Source organism: Gallus gallus, chromosome 2, assembly GCF_016699485.2.
Source record: "Gallus gallus isolate bGalGal1 chromosome 2, bGalGal1.mat.broiler.GRCg7b, whole genome shotgun sequence".
NCBI lineage: Eukaryota > Metazoa > Chordata > Aves > Galliformes > Phasianidae > Gallus > Gallus gallus.
This window is the reverse complement of record NC_052533.1, coordinates 18,329,436-18,341,687: the sequence shown is the minus strand read 5'-3', so window position 1 is coordinate 18,341,687 and position 12,252 is coordinate 18,329,436. Positions and strand designations below refer to the sequence as shown.

The following is a 12,252-nucleotide window of genomic DNA, read 5'->3' as shown; positions in this document are numbered from 1 at the left end:
TTGTACAGCCAAAGGCACAGCACCTGATCCAAACCTTATTCAAAACACTGAGAAAGCTTACTCTGAAGTGAGCAGAATCCGCATCAGGTGATGCAAGACCTGCATTGGTCTTCCACTGGCTGGGGAGAGCCTTTTAGGACACACATACAGCATATTTGTGGGGTGATTTTTAAGCTATCAAGTAAAATCTCTCAGAATTTCCCTTCTCTCTTGTATTTAAACAATGATAAGAGATGCTTTCACTCGATTCTCTCTATCTGAGAGAAAAAATTCATGCATGATTCTGTCACCTACAAAGATGCTGTGAAGACAATTTTGCTATATCTTCTTAAGAAAAATAATGATAACAATAAAAAGAACCACAATGAACAGACTGTATTGACAGGCCGAGCAAACTGGCATATTTGGTTTTCAAGTCATTTCCACTATTTCAGTAAAAAAAAAAAAAAAAAACTACAATCTCTGCCCAGATAAATAGCTTTGCTTGCTTACTTCATATTCCTAAGGCACTTAAACAAAGGAACAGGGTAGTAGTCATTGTTATCCTGTCAGAGTATGGGAATGGACTCATCCTTTGCCAGCCTTTTCATTCTGATGGAACGCTTGAGTTGAGCGCACCTGAGAGAAACCAGAAAAAAAGTGAAAATTCTAAGTGGAAGTATAAATTAACTGAAATGCATGATGAATATTTCAGCTCCTTTTCTTCTGTAAGTGCCCACCAGTAGAAGAAATAGTTTGTATTCAGTTTAGGGAGATGCATCTCTCCACTACCAACCATGAGATCAAAATTATAATGGAAAGATCTGATTTTCCACAAAAAAAAATATTGCTGGAATCTACGTACAATCAGTACAGTTATGGTACTCCACACAACAATTTATTATCCAGTATGTTCTGGTTGTGTATGATATCTTGTACAATAAACCATAACACCTCTTCTGATGAACATTTAGTTTGTCCTTTTACTCTGTTTGTCTTCTTTAAAACAAAAATAACAACAGTTCTCATTGGTTCACATTATAGAACACAGATGTTAACAAAGCATTTATACTGAGGCCAATAGTCCAAGTGCACTTTCTTGAAAATTTGCAAGTCATAAAAATATTCTCCATGTAATGAAAATGGTATAAACGGGGAAATCATTTCATTTTGATTAAATATGGTTTATGTAATTTGCGTAGTAATGGATGTTTGATAGTTTCTGTAAAGTTCCACCCCTACCATCATTATTTTGTGTAACTCAGACTCCCAGGCTTGAGGCCTGGAGGCTGCAGTGCACGTGCAAGAGGGTGCAAAATCACTCTGCTGAAAATGATTTTCTAGAAGGAGATAAAGAGTCAATCATTACAGTATTCTGATACATCGCAAGGGACACTAATCCAAAATAAAAACTTCCTTGCTAAGCAGTAAAATTAGATTATGAATGTGCAAATGAAATGGAACAGTAAAACCTCTGTGGTAATCTGAACCCCAGCTCTGGGCCCTATGGGAACAGCAATCAACAGAGACTACAATATTTCATTCCACATTATACAAAACCTAAATTGCAATAACCTAGTAACAATACCCTCAGCATAGATTTCAGAAAACAAAGCAAAATCCTTCCCTACTCAAATAAAATATATTTTCACTTTCAGCTCTCCCTTCATCTGCAAGCATAGAGAAGATAGCTGAACACTTCCTAGTAACCTTTAAAGCAAAAATAAACATATCAGTAACAGTTTTCTTGAAGAGCAATAGTGAACCAATGAGAGTAAGAATAATTAGTTGAAAGGTGCTCCACTTACATATATTGTCCTTTGTAACCCACTGCAGGAAAATATTTCTCCAGCCTCTTCCATTACTTTCCTGTTGGAAAGTGTACTACAACTTCCCAGCTATTCAGATGCGAGTGTTTGACACAGACAGAAGGAGCTATATTAAATTAACCAGGCAATACAGTGGATATTATAGTTGCTATTCCTACACTCCAGCAAGTCTAATCTTCTTGCTATGTGGTGGTTGTTAACAGATTATGACTTCCCAATGACAGCCACTATAGAAAGCACCCTTTATCCCTATATATTTTACAAATTACATGCAGAGCAATTGTTGCTTTGGTAGAGGAAACCAGCTATCACTGAGAATACTACTTCTATCTGTTTCAGAAATATTACTGAACCAGTGCTGTGTTATAAATAAAACTCACGAACTCAGGATGTGCAGGAAAAGTAGGATACTTAGGCATTCAATACATGCAGAGTTACTGCACTGTCAGAAGCAAGATGGTTGGAGTAGATGATCTTAGAGGTCTTTTCCAATCTTAATGATGCTACAATTCTAAGACAGCTGTGAACACAACTTACAGGGTAGCTGGACTTGCTGAGAAAAACACTTGAAGCCCAGCTCTGCAGTATCTACACAACTTTTAGTTCACCAGGCAACAAATTCACAGCTAACTCAAACATGTCTGCATTGCATAGCATACTTGCATAGTCAACCATCCAGATTAAGGTTAATGATAAATCAGCAGTGTTAAACATCTATCCACTGTTTTAATCTTTTATTTTCAGAGAATCATAGAAACATAGAATTCTTAGAGTTGGAAGGGACCCTTAAAGCTCATTTAGTCCAACTCCCCTGCAATGAACACCAATAGCTAGATTAGGTTGCTCAGAGTCCCATCCATCCTGATCTTGAATGTCTACAGGGATGGGGCTTCCACCACCACTCTGGGCAACCTGTTCTGTGGCTCACCATTCTCACTTAAAAGACTTTTTCCTTATATCCAACAAAATTTCCCCTCTTCTAGTTTGAAACCATTTCCCTTGTCTGATCACAGCATACCCTGCTAAAGTCTGTCCCATTCTTTCTTACAGCTCCTGTTTAGATACTGACAGGCCTCTCTCAAGTCATCTTGCAGCCTTCTCCAGGCTGAACAGCCCCAGCTCTTTCAGCCTGTCCTCCTAGGAGAAGTTTCTATTCCATGGATCATTTCTGTGGCCCTTCTCTGGATGCACTCCAACAGGTCCACATCTCTCCTGTTCTGAGGACTCCACATCTGGATGCAGTACTCCAGATGAGGTCTTTAATAGTACAGATGTATAATAAGGAAAATACTTGACTTTTGGGGTATTCTGGAATGAGATTTATCATCATTTTCTGTCATCAATGCACAAGTATAATTATTGCTCTAATTTATTTTTCTGGTTTACCACAACATAGATCAACAGATGTGTTTAACCTTCCTGTGAGATTCTTCACCACTTGTTAAATTAGTGAAGCTTTTTTTGTAATCCCATGCTTTTAAACTATTTTGCATTTTACTATTTTTTTAATGTTTTCCCAAAACCAGCTTTTAATATCAGAGTTGTGACAAAGGAAGGTGTATTTATATAAAAACAAAATGCTTTCAAATGGCATCCAGAACAGGAATAATTGTTAAGGAATCTTGCTAAATATTTATGCAGAACATTCACTTTAGTAATTCAAATTGCCTTTGGTTCTGCTGTTTTTTGATTGACACAGGAAATACACACTTACTTGGATGGCCATTTTCATCCCTTGATACTTCCATGATATTTGTTCTTCTTTTCACTCTCTAACCCACTCTTCTTCATATCTGTAATGTAACCACATTGGTCTCTATTAAGTGAGCACAGAACACATTCATATGATTGTGGGTTAGTGAAGGATGATGGTAGGTCAAGATGTGATATGGAAGCAAATGAGTATATACCTTGGAGAACAAAAAAGAGTGTTAAACTATTGAAGGAGCAAAGATGTTTGCAGATGAGACACTCAGGACATAAACTCAAATAGTGCAGCTTATTTCACAATTATAGAGGCATTTGCAGCTTTCATGTCTGGAAATAAGCAATAGAAGAAGTTCTTCATAATATGTGACCTTTGGGCAAAGACATCTCTCTGCTTGACTTCTCTTTAAGCAGGAGTCAAGAGCAAGTGCTTAGCTTGTGGCATTTGGTGATTCTTTATCTGGGTAATATAATTTAATAATATAAAATTTTGTCAATCTTGTATCAAATATCAGCATAGCGATTTAGCTCTGCTATTATCACAATGGACAAGATTGAGAAACTTTGCTCTGCATACTTACTTACACATATTTTGGACTGCTGGAAGTTCAAGATCTCTGATTTATGCATGAATCTGCGTGGGAGTGCCTAAGCAAAATAATGGACAAGAATTCTCCCTCCCTAGATACACTGCATTCCTGGGGAGATTTTGCAAGATGTATAACCCTTCAAGCTCTCAGGAGGATCAGAGATTATTTATTTTAAGAGAGAGAAATTTCAGAGGGCAAACTGTAAACTGTGAAGATTAACAAGGAGTTTCTCAAAGGCGCAAAGGGAAGTTAGACACCAAACTCACATTAAAAGTCAATAGGATTGGGTGCTTAATCCCATTAGTCTCTTAGAAAAGCTCCTTCTGAAAAGAAACTTTGATGCTCTAATTAAATTTAGAAAGAGTATTCTGAAAATTCCTGTGCGGAATTGAAGTTCAGGTTCCCTGCATAACTGAACAACAGTTGAAGAATTTGTTTCGAGCTACACAGCAGTTGGGATAAAAAGCCAAATATATATGAGGTGTCTTCCTTCACCAGCTGTCCTCCCCTTATATACAAAACACCACGCTATGCGATGGCTGACCTCTCTTCTGTCAAGAGAACTAATCACCAGTTATATTGCTCTCCCTTCCCCTTACCAGCTGTTTTCCTTCCTTGAGCACTGTCTTCTGATGAGAAAAAAATCTTTTTCTTCTCTTCTCTGGTCTTCCTTCACTAACCTCTGGTTACAGCATAAAGCTTGCAGGCAGCCTTCCCTATCATTTTAGGTGTACTCTTTTTTTCTTTTTCTTATTTCATCCACAGCCCTCTGTAACAGAGGTATCATATTCTCCCTAAAAAACTGTTCTTTGGCCTGTAGTGTGGGCTAAGCAAGCTCTCTCTGCTATTCACAAAGCTTTCCCAGCAGTTGTTCTGTATTTATGCTCCACAGGCACTTCACACCAGCTGACATACCTGTCCCCACAGTACTGTAGAGCTCTGACATGTGGCTGCTGCCTTGTATCACTTTGTATAAAGAATATATGTACCAGTTTCTCCAACATTCTCTGTTATGGAGACAAAGCTGAAAATAGCACAGAAATTAACCACCTGTTTTTTTCATGCTAAGGACAAGGAAAGAGGGCATACACTCATTACCCATATTTTTATTCTTTAACAATTAATTATCTCCAGTGCAATAAAGAAAAAGAGTGAGGGACACTGAACCATAGGCCTTGGTTAAATTCTGCAGTTTGGCAGTGCCAGGCTCAGTACTCAGCTGAAGAGCACCAGAGAAAAGAGCATGCTGTATTTGCTGGAAAACCCAGATGTGGTCTCTAAGCAGCAAAGAGTTCCCAGTAAGGCCAGTCAGGATAACAGGTTTCACACACCTGCCACCAGAGAAATCTGTCAGCTGAACCTCAGCAGGGTAAAAATTGTATACCTGGGAGCTGAAGATAACCCCAAGGACTCAGTAACAGAACAATTCAAGGCTATGGTGTGTGGCTGCAAAAGTAATGTTCCACAACCTGTTGCCATATTTTCCACTCTACTTACTCTACACTGCATATTTCATGATGATCCATCCATGACTGTTGCTTTGCTTGCAGTATGATAAACCTTGTTTGCCTAGCCATCACTGTACACTCTTCAAGCACACATCCTTTCCATTGCTGGGAACAATGTCAGTGAAGGATTATGGGCATCAACAGTCATACCAACATTTTAGGAAAAGAGAGGCATGGGGAGAGGAAAAATCCTGAGAAACAAGCACTTAAGTCATGCAGCCACACTTTAAATAAACGTGCCCAGACCTTAAGTAGCATTTGCCACATAGCTTCAGTAGGAATTACTGAAAATTCATGAGTATTTTTCACACTATTCTCAAAAAATATCAGCAGCATGGATAAACTCAATTTTAGAATTCTCATATTTTAATATGAAAACTTGAAAGAATATTTAAATAAGAAGAAAGGAAGGGGAAGGGGAAGAGAGAGAAAGGGAGAGAGAGGAAAGGAGAGGGAAAAGGAGAGAGGAAAAGGAGAAGGAGAAAATTAAACTATTCTAATTTTCTTTCCATTGCTTTCTTCAATTCTTAGTGAGGAAAAAGTGGAAAGTGATAAAAGTTTTCTACATTTACTTTTCTTGTGTCTTCATTTCTTATCGATTATCTAAAAGGAAAGAAATGTAAATTAAGGAAATGTAAAGGCCGTATTATATGTACAGTATAAATGTGATAAATATTTAGTATATGTTTTACAGTATAGAATTTTATAGCACAAAACTTGCACGTAGTAATATGGAAAGTGTGGCAAAGACTGCTTACAGCAAAGAAATAATGTGGAACTGATCTGGAAGTCATAGCAATAGGTAAGAAAAGGCCTATAAGTAGTTAAAATTAGCATAGTATTTTGTACAGTTGTTGAGAGATTAATATATGAAATAGTCAATATAAGTGCAAAACATGGGAAGTGAGTGATGGAATATTACATGTGAGACATAATTGCAAAGAAATGTAACTACAGATAATAGTTGTGAAAAGCTCTTTGGTGAAGGCATCGTATTGCAGTACAATAGCAGGGGTGTACACCGGGAGGAAGTTCTGAGAGCAAAAACAGAAAAGTCCATGGCATCATGGGACTGAATTAAAAGAGCTGAATACATGTAACTTAGCTAAGCCTACTATTAAAGAGTACCAGGGAGGCTTGGTAAGAACTTGGAGGAATCTCTTAACATAATGCATGAAGATACAGCTATTAGTAATAAAATGAATTTTAGAAAGGGAAACTCACACTGAAAGTCAGACAAATATCCCTCCTGTCAGCAAGCTCTATGAGACTAAAATTTCTTCCAGAGAAGATTAGAGTGACTTAAAGACTTTCCATATTAGGCTGGACACAACAGAAATTGCAGTGAAAGAAACTGCTTTAGCAGGAACACAGATGTTGTGTTTTGTTTTCTCTTCTCACTTCTCAGTAAGACTTCTATAGAAATAAAACTATAGTGTTGAGAAATTCAGAATAATACTTATTAGTCTAAAATAGAAAACAGTTAAAAATAATACTTACTAGTGAAGTAGAATAATCTAAACAATTTGAGGAGTTCTAAAAGAAATGTGAAAGTATATGTAGAGCTTAAACCACAAGTCAAAAGCAGTTGTGAGCAGACATGCAGTCTGACTGCTCTCAGCTCCTAATGCAGTCTATCATTCTGGCCAGTACGACTGCCTAACATTTGTAATGTTTGTAAAGTTCAGAAGGGCAGTACTATTGATCCAAGGACAAAAAAAGTATGAGACAAGACCATAAAATCTGAATTTATAGACTATAAAAAGGCGGTCTGAGGAGATTTAATTTTGGTATATAAAATCTTAAACAGTACAGTTAATGCCAAATGTACTTATTACTTTTTTGTTGTTGTTAGGAGACAGATAAGAGGACAAGGGGCATAATTACAAAGTGAAAAAAAAACAAATTTGAAACAGATGTCATGTGTCCCATTTTTCTTTACATAGAGCCACAAGAGTACGCAGAATAGCTTATGACTCAGAGGCTGAAGCTTAAACACTGGAGGATCATTCAAGAAACAATTACGGCAAATGGTATCCTGAGGGGATTAGAGTATTAAAAGAAAATGAACCTTAATAGGCTGAATAGACTCCACTTATTCCCTGAAATTTATTATGTCCATAAACCCCAAAACAAATTCAGTAGCTGAAAGACAAAAGCTCAAGGTAGCCCACTTAATAGTATTTTTTTTTTTCCTGTATATTTGAGTATAATTCTGGTCTTCAGCTTTACTGCTGAATGGTAACACAAATACTAAATGCACATAAATACACTAGAGACAACTCAAGCCATTCAGAATTTGCTTCAGGCAAAATTAGCAAGAGCATTGCCTCTGAAATTTGGTACAGCTGTTACTAATAAAAGAGTTAGTACTGTGGGCTGAAACAGCTGGGGATGATAAGTGAAAATAGAATTAAATCTCAGTAATGAAGGTTTGCACTCTGGAGGTGATTCTGGACAAATTGTGTGTGGCCTCCAGTTTGCTGGGCTTGCCCTGTCCAGGACACCAGAGCCATGGCATGCAGCACCCCTCTCTGGGGAGGCCACACAAGCCATGGCAGATTGGAGATACTTGTCACATATTCAGACATACGAGGAGCCTGCAAGTCAAACTCTATGCAGAACTGAAGTCCTTTCCTCTCTACCTGGGAGACCACAGTGCCTTTCTTCCTCCTATTAAAACAGTTGTCACCTCTCATCCTACAATTCCCCTGCATCTCAACAGCTTTTATCTCTGTGACCCCTCTTTCTCCATACTGCAGTGCACAGACGTTAGCAGGAGTTATGTCACACAGCTTTCAAGTCTCCATGCTTAGATCGTCTTACAGCATTTCTGCCAAAAGATTTCAAGACCGATGTACAGCAGAAATAAGAAATCCCTGTTATAGTGAAAAGCAGTATTTTGCATGCTACTGAACTGTCTTGGACTGTAGGAGAGAGTGGAAAATGCGTATTGCACCTCCAGCTGCCTCAAAGGTAGAAAGAAGGGAAGTAAAGAAGCACACACTGACCTGGGGCAGTCAAACCTGATATCCTGCCCTAAAAATGGTTGCACTGTCTGCTTCAGAAATAAATACAAGACAGAAATGTAATGGCATACTCTTGAGAGAAAGTATCTTTCTGACCCCAGGCTAGCAGAGATTGCCTGTTCCTTGCTATTTTCAGAAAAATTCATAATGCTCTGCTGTGCAAATGTAAAAAGCTCATGAGTAAAGGGGATGCATATGCCTTGCCACCAAGCTCCACTTACAGCTTTTCTACTGTTCCTTAGGAGCATCCATACAGAGTAACTTGGCAGGAAGGTCTCCAAACCTGTGTCTAAAAGGACTCTGGAAAGTGTGTATGACATATCACCAGGCCACATAAACTTATTGGCCTGGATCTGAAAACAGAATAGTCATGCTCTCCTGGCCCTATCAGTTCTGGGACAGCACAGTCTCAGCCAGACTACAGGCTGAAATGGCAGAGGCAAGGCCAAGGAATGAAGACCTAGCCCACGGGTCATAAAAACAAAATGTAAATGCTGATCTATTTTGTTTACACCTAGCCTGAGGCTGACATGCAGAGTACCTGGATGAGCTGGCCTGACATCCACTTTGGGTACCTACAGACTGGTCCCAGCTGGTCACTTTCCCATAAGCAACCGAGGAACAACTTGGACTGATTGTGTCATGTAGAAGGTCAGCTGCATTGTATATGATCCTTGGGCTTAACCTTCTGAGAGAGGAGGAAACGAGGCAAAAGTCTTCTTTTGGCTTTAAATGAAATTTGCAAGGCTGCATTGGCAAATACTGCAGTGTGACAGGGTGTTCCATTGGATAAGTGCTGGCCTTCAAAGACCGTAAGATTTCTCTTTCCTGACAAATCCAATTAACAATTAGGAAACCAAATAAGCTTTGCACTCTAAGAGTTTGATAATTTGGCTGTGAGTCACTCTAGAAAGTTTAGCTACTGACAAGATGAGCAGTGGGTAAGAAAGTGATCCTGTATCAGTTACCTTCCTGCTCTCACCCTTCTCTCTCCAACAGCTGTTTGTCTCTGGGGCTTCAGTATGCTTTGCCAAATCCTGAGGATTTCACAGCTGTCTCTAGGCCTACATATGCGTACTCTTCCCTAGATGAGGAAGCTCTCATCTCCCACACACATGTCTATATATTTTATATATATATATAATCACTGTCTGCTTCTAGGTTGGAGGCATAGGAAGAGTTTAAGCCCTTCCTACTTCCTTTTGCCCTAGAAAAGCACAAAAGAAGCTAAGGGGATGGTAGCAGGAGGTGGTAGTCGCTGAAAGGAATACAGTGCCATTGTAGTTAACAAAATGGGTAGTGATGGAATGCCCCAGATGAGAAGTGATTGGAAACTGAAGAAAATAGATAAAAGAACTTTGGAAGAGAATGTATGGGGAGAATAAGAGAATGACTGGGAAGGATCATTGGGAGCCAAAGTGCTCTAAAATAGTTTAATGAGGAAAAGAGGACAATTCTGAAATGGAAAAAGAGAGAGTTTGAGAGGAACTTCTGTAAGAGTTGTAGGGGTGAGACTGTACTGGAAACTAGTTTTGATCTTTGAGATAGAAAATATGATAATTGAGAGCTCAGTCTGATCTGGAATTACAGAAAGTTTTGTAAACAAATGGTGAGAAATAGCATAGAGCACCTTCCTCCTCTGACTTGTAGTAGGGAAACAAATACACTTTCAACAGCCACTCTGTTATTGTACAGGACTTGCCCTCCCCAGGACAAAAGTTTTGATCCTTATCTTAATTTCTTTCTTCTTTTGCTATTTGAAATCTAATATTATTCACAGCAAGTTCTGGTGTTACTAGCACCTTTTCTCCGTAGCAATCAGGAGGAGTGGCCAGAGTGAAGCATCTCAAATTCAATTATTCACTGCCAGATTCACACTGAGTGGTACCTGTCTCTATACAGTCAATGGCCTCAAGAAACTCCAGCCCATATCTCTGCCACTCTGTATCTCTTCCTAAGGTTGTGAAGATCATGTACACATCGGGAGAGGATGAAGGGGGGTTCATCATGCTAACAGCTTTGGTCCAGTTCTTTCCCTCCCTCCTTCCCTAGACCTACAACCTCAGCATATGCAGCATCTTCCCCACCCCACAATACCAAATAAATACTGTGTTAACAGACACCAGGCACCTCCTCATCTAAATCTGTTTCCTACAGTACTTATTTGTTGATTCATACAGAGTTGTGTTGACTTGTACCTCAAAAGACCTGTTTTCTACACTTTTTTGAACCACAATTCACTTGCACCTTTTCTCCTTGTGTCCCCTATAGCAGAGTACCCCCTGATGCTTTTAGTTCTTATATTTTGTTGTTGTTTTCTTGGGATACCCCTTCTGAACCTTCTCTATCTCAGAATGAAGGTCCTAAGGAAAAGACCGCTTCTTTTCTGCCTTTCTTACCCCTTTTCTTTGTCTTCAGCCATGCCACCAGTTTCTAGAACTTACCTCCCAAATCTGATAAAAGCATCTCTTGGAAGCCTGCATTTCTTCATTACAGTTACCACTTCAAAACTTAGTGAATTAGTGCTGGCTGAAACACAGCAATTCCACACTTCCAGGCTGACAGCACCGTTTTCTGCTTAGAGGAAAGCATTTGTCAACACTTTATTTTATAACAACACTCAGAGGTCATATAGCTTATAATAAACAAAAAATATTACATAGCTTTTCTACATGCAACAGAATTCTGTTGAGAATTGAGATGTCAGGAACAATTTATACTCTTCTCTTTCTGTAATCCTGAGCAGACATAAATAAATATCAGACATCCTGCACAGCCTTCTTCATATTAAACACTGTTTATTAACATCTGCTATAATGAATATTCTTTGTATCCTCTCACCATTAATCATTTTTAAATGTGCTTTGTTTATTCTTAGTGCAGTAGGACAGGCAGTAGAGACCCTTCCCCTCTGGTTTTAATCTGTAGCAAATTACACTGCAGCCATTTCCTTTGGGACTGCAGATTTTTGGATACATCAGCATCTCCTTTTAACAATACCAATTTTCATCCCTAAAATTACATGCTGCAATGGCTTGACACTCTGTGCAGAACATCTTAGGTCATGCATTTCCTTCTCAAATATTTTAAATGTATGTGTTCCTAATGTACAAAATGGGAGAGAGGAGAGGAGAGGAGAGGAGAGGAGAGGAGAGGAGAGGAGAGGAGAGGAGAGGAGAGGAGAGGAGAGGAGAGGAGAGGAGAGGAGAGGAGAGGAGAGGAGAGGAGAGGAGAGGAGAGGAGAGGAGAGGAGAGGAGAGGAGAGGAGAGGAGAGGAGAGGAGAGGAGAGGAGAGGAGAGGAGAGGAGAGGAGAGGAGAGGAGAGGAGAGGAGAGGAGAGGAGAGGAGAGGAGAGGAGAGGAGAGGAGAGGAGAGGAGTAATTGCCTATTACAGTATTAAATTTGAGCCCTGCAGAATTCTGCTAAATAGGCCTGTGCAAACAAGTATAGACGGAAGAATTAATGTTTCAAATGATGTCACTGAAATCAACAGACTAATAACTAGTCACTAGGAATTCTAGAAAGAGTCAACCTTGATCCAGAACTTGCAGTTTCTCATCATAAATCCACCACAGAGCACACATTCATCACAATTAGAAAATGTATTCAT

The 12,252-nt window shown here is 39.1% G+C and overlaps 1 long non-coding RNA gene across 1 annotated transcript; it reads right to left on the bottom strand.

Moving 5' to 3' along the window:
* Positions 1 to 492: 492 nt before the first annotated feature.
* Positions 493 to 11,774, bottom strand: LOC121109650. Its single transcript, XR_005856220.1, has 3 exons — positions 11,087 to 11,774; positions 3,523 to 3,601; positions 493 to 618 (listed from the first exon to the last, which is right to left on the bottom strand). It is a non-coding gene; the product is annotated as an uncharacterized LOC121109650 (long non-coding RNA).
* Positions 11,775 to 12,252: the final 478 nt, after the last annotated feature.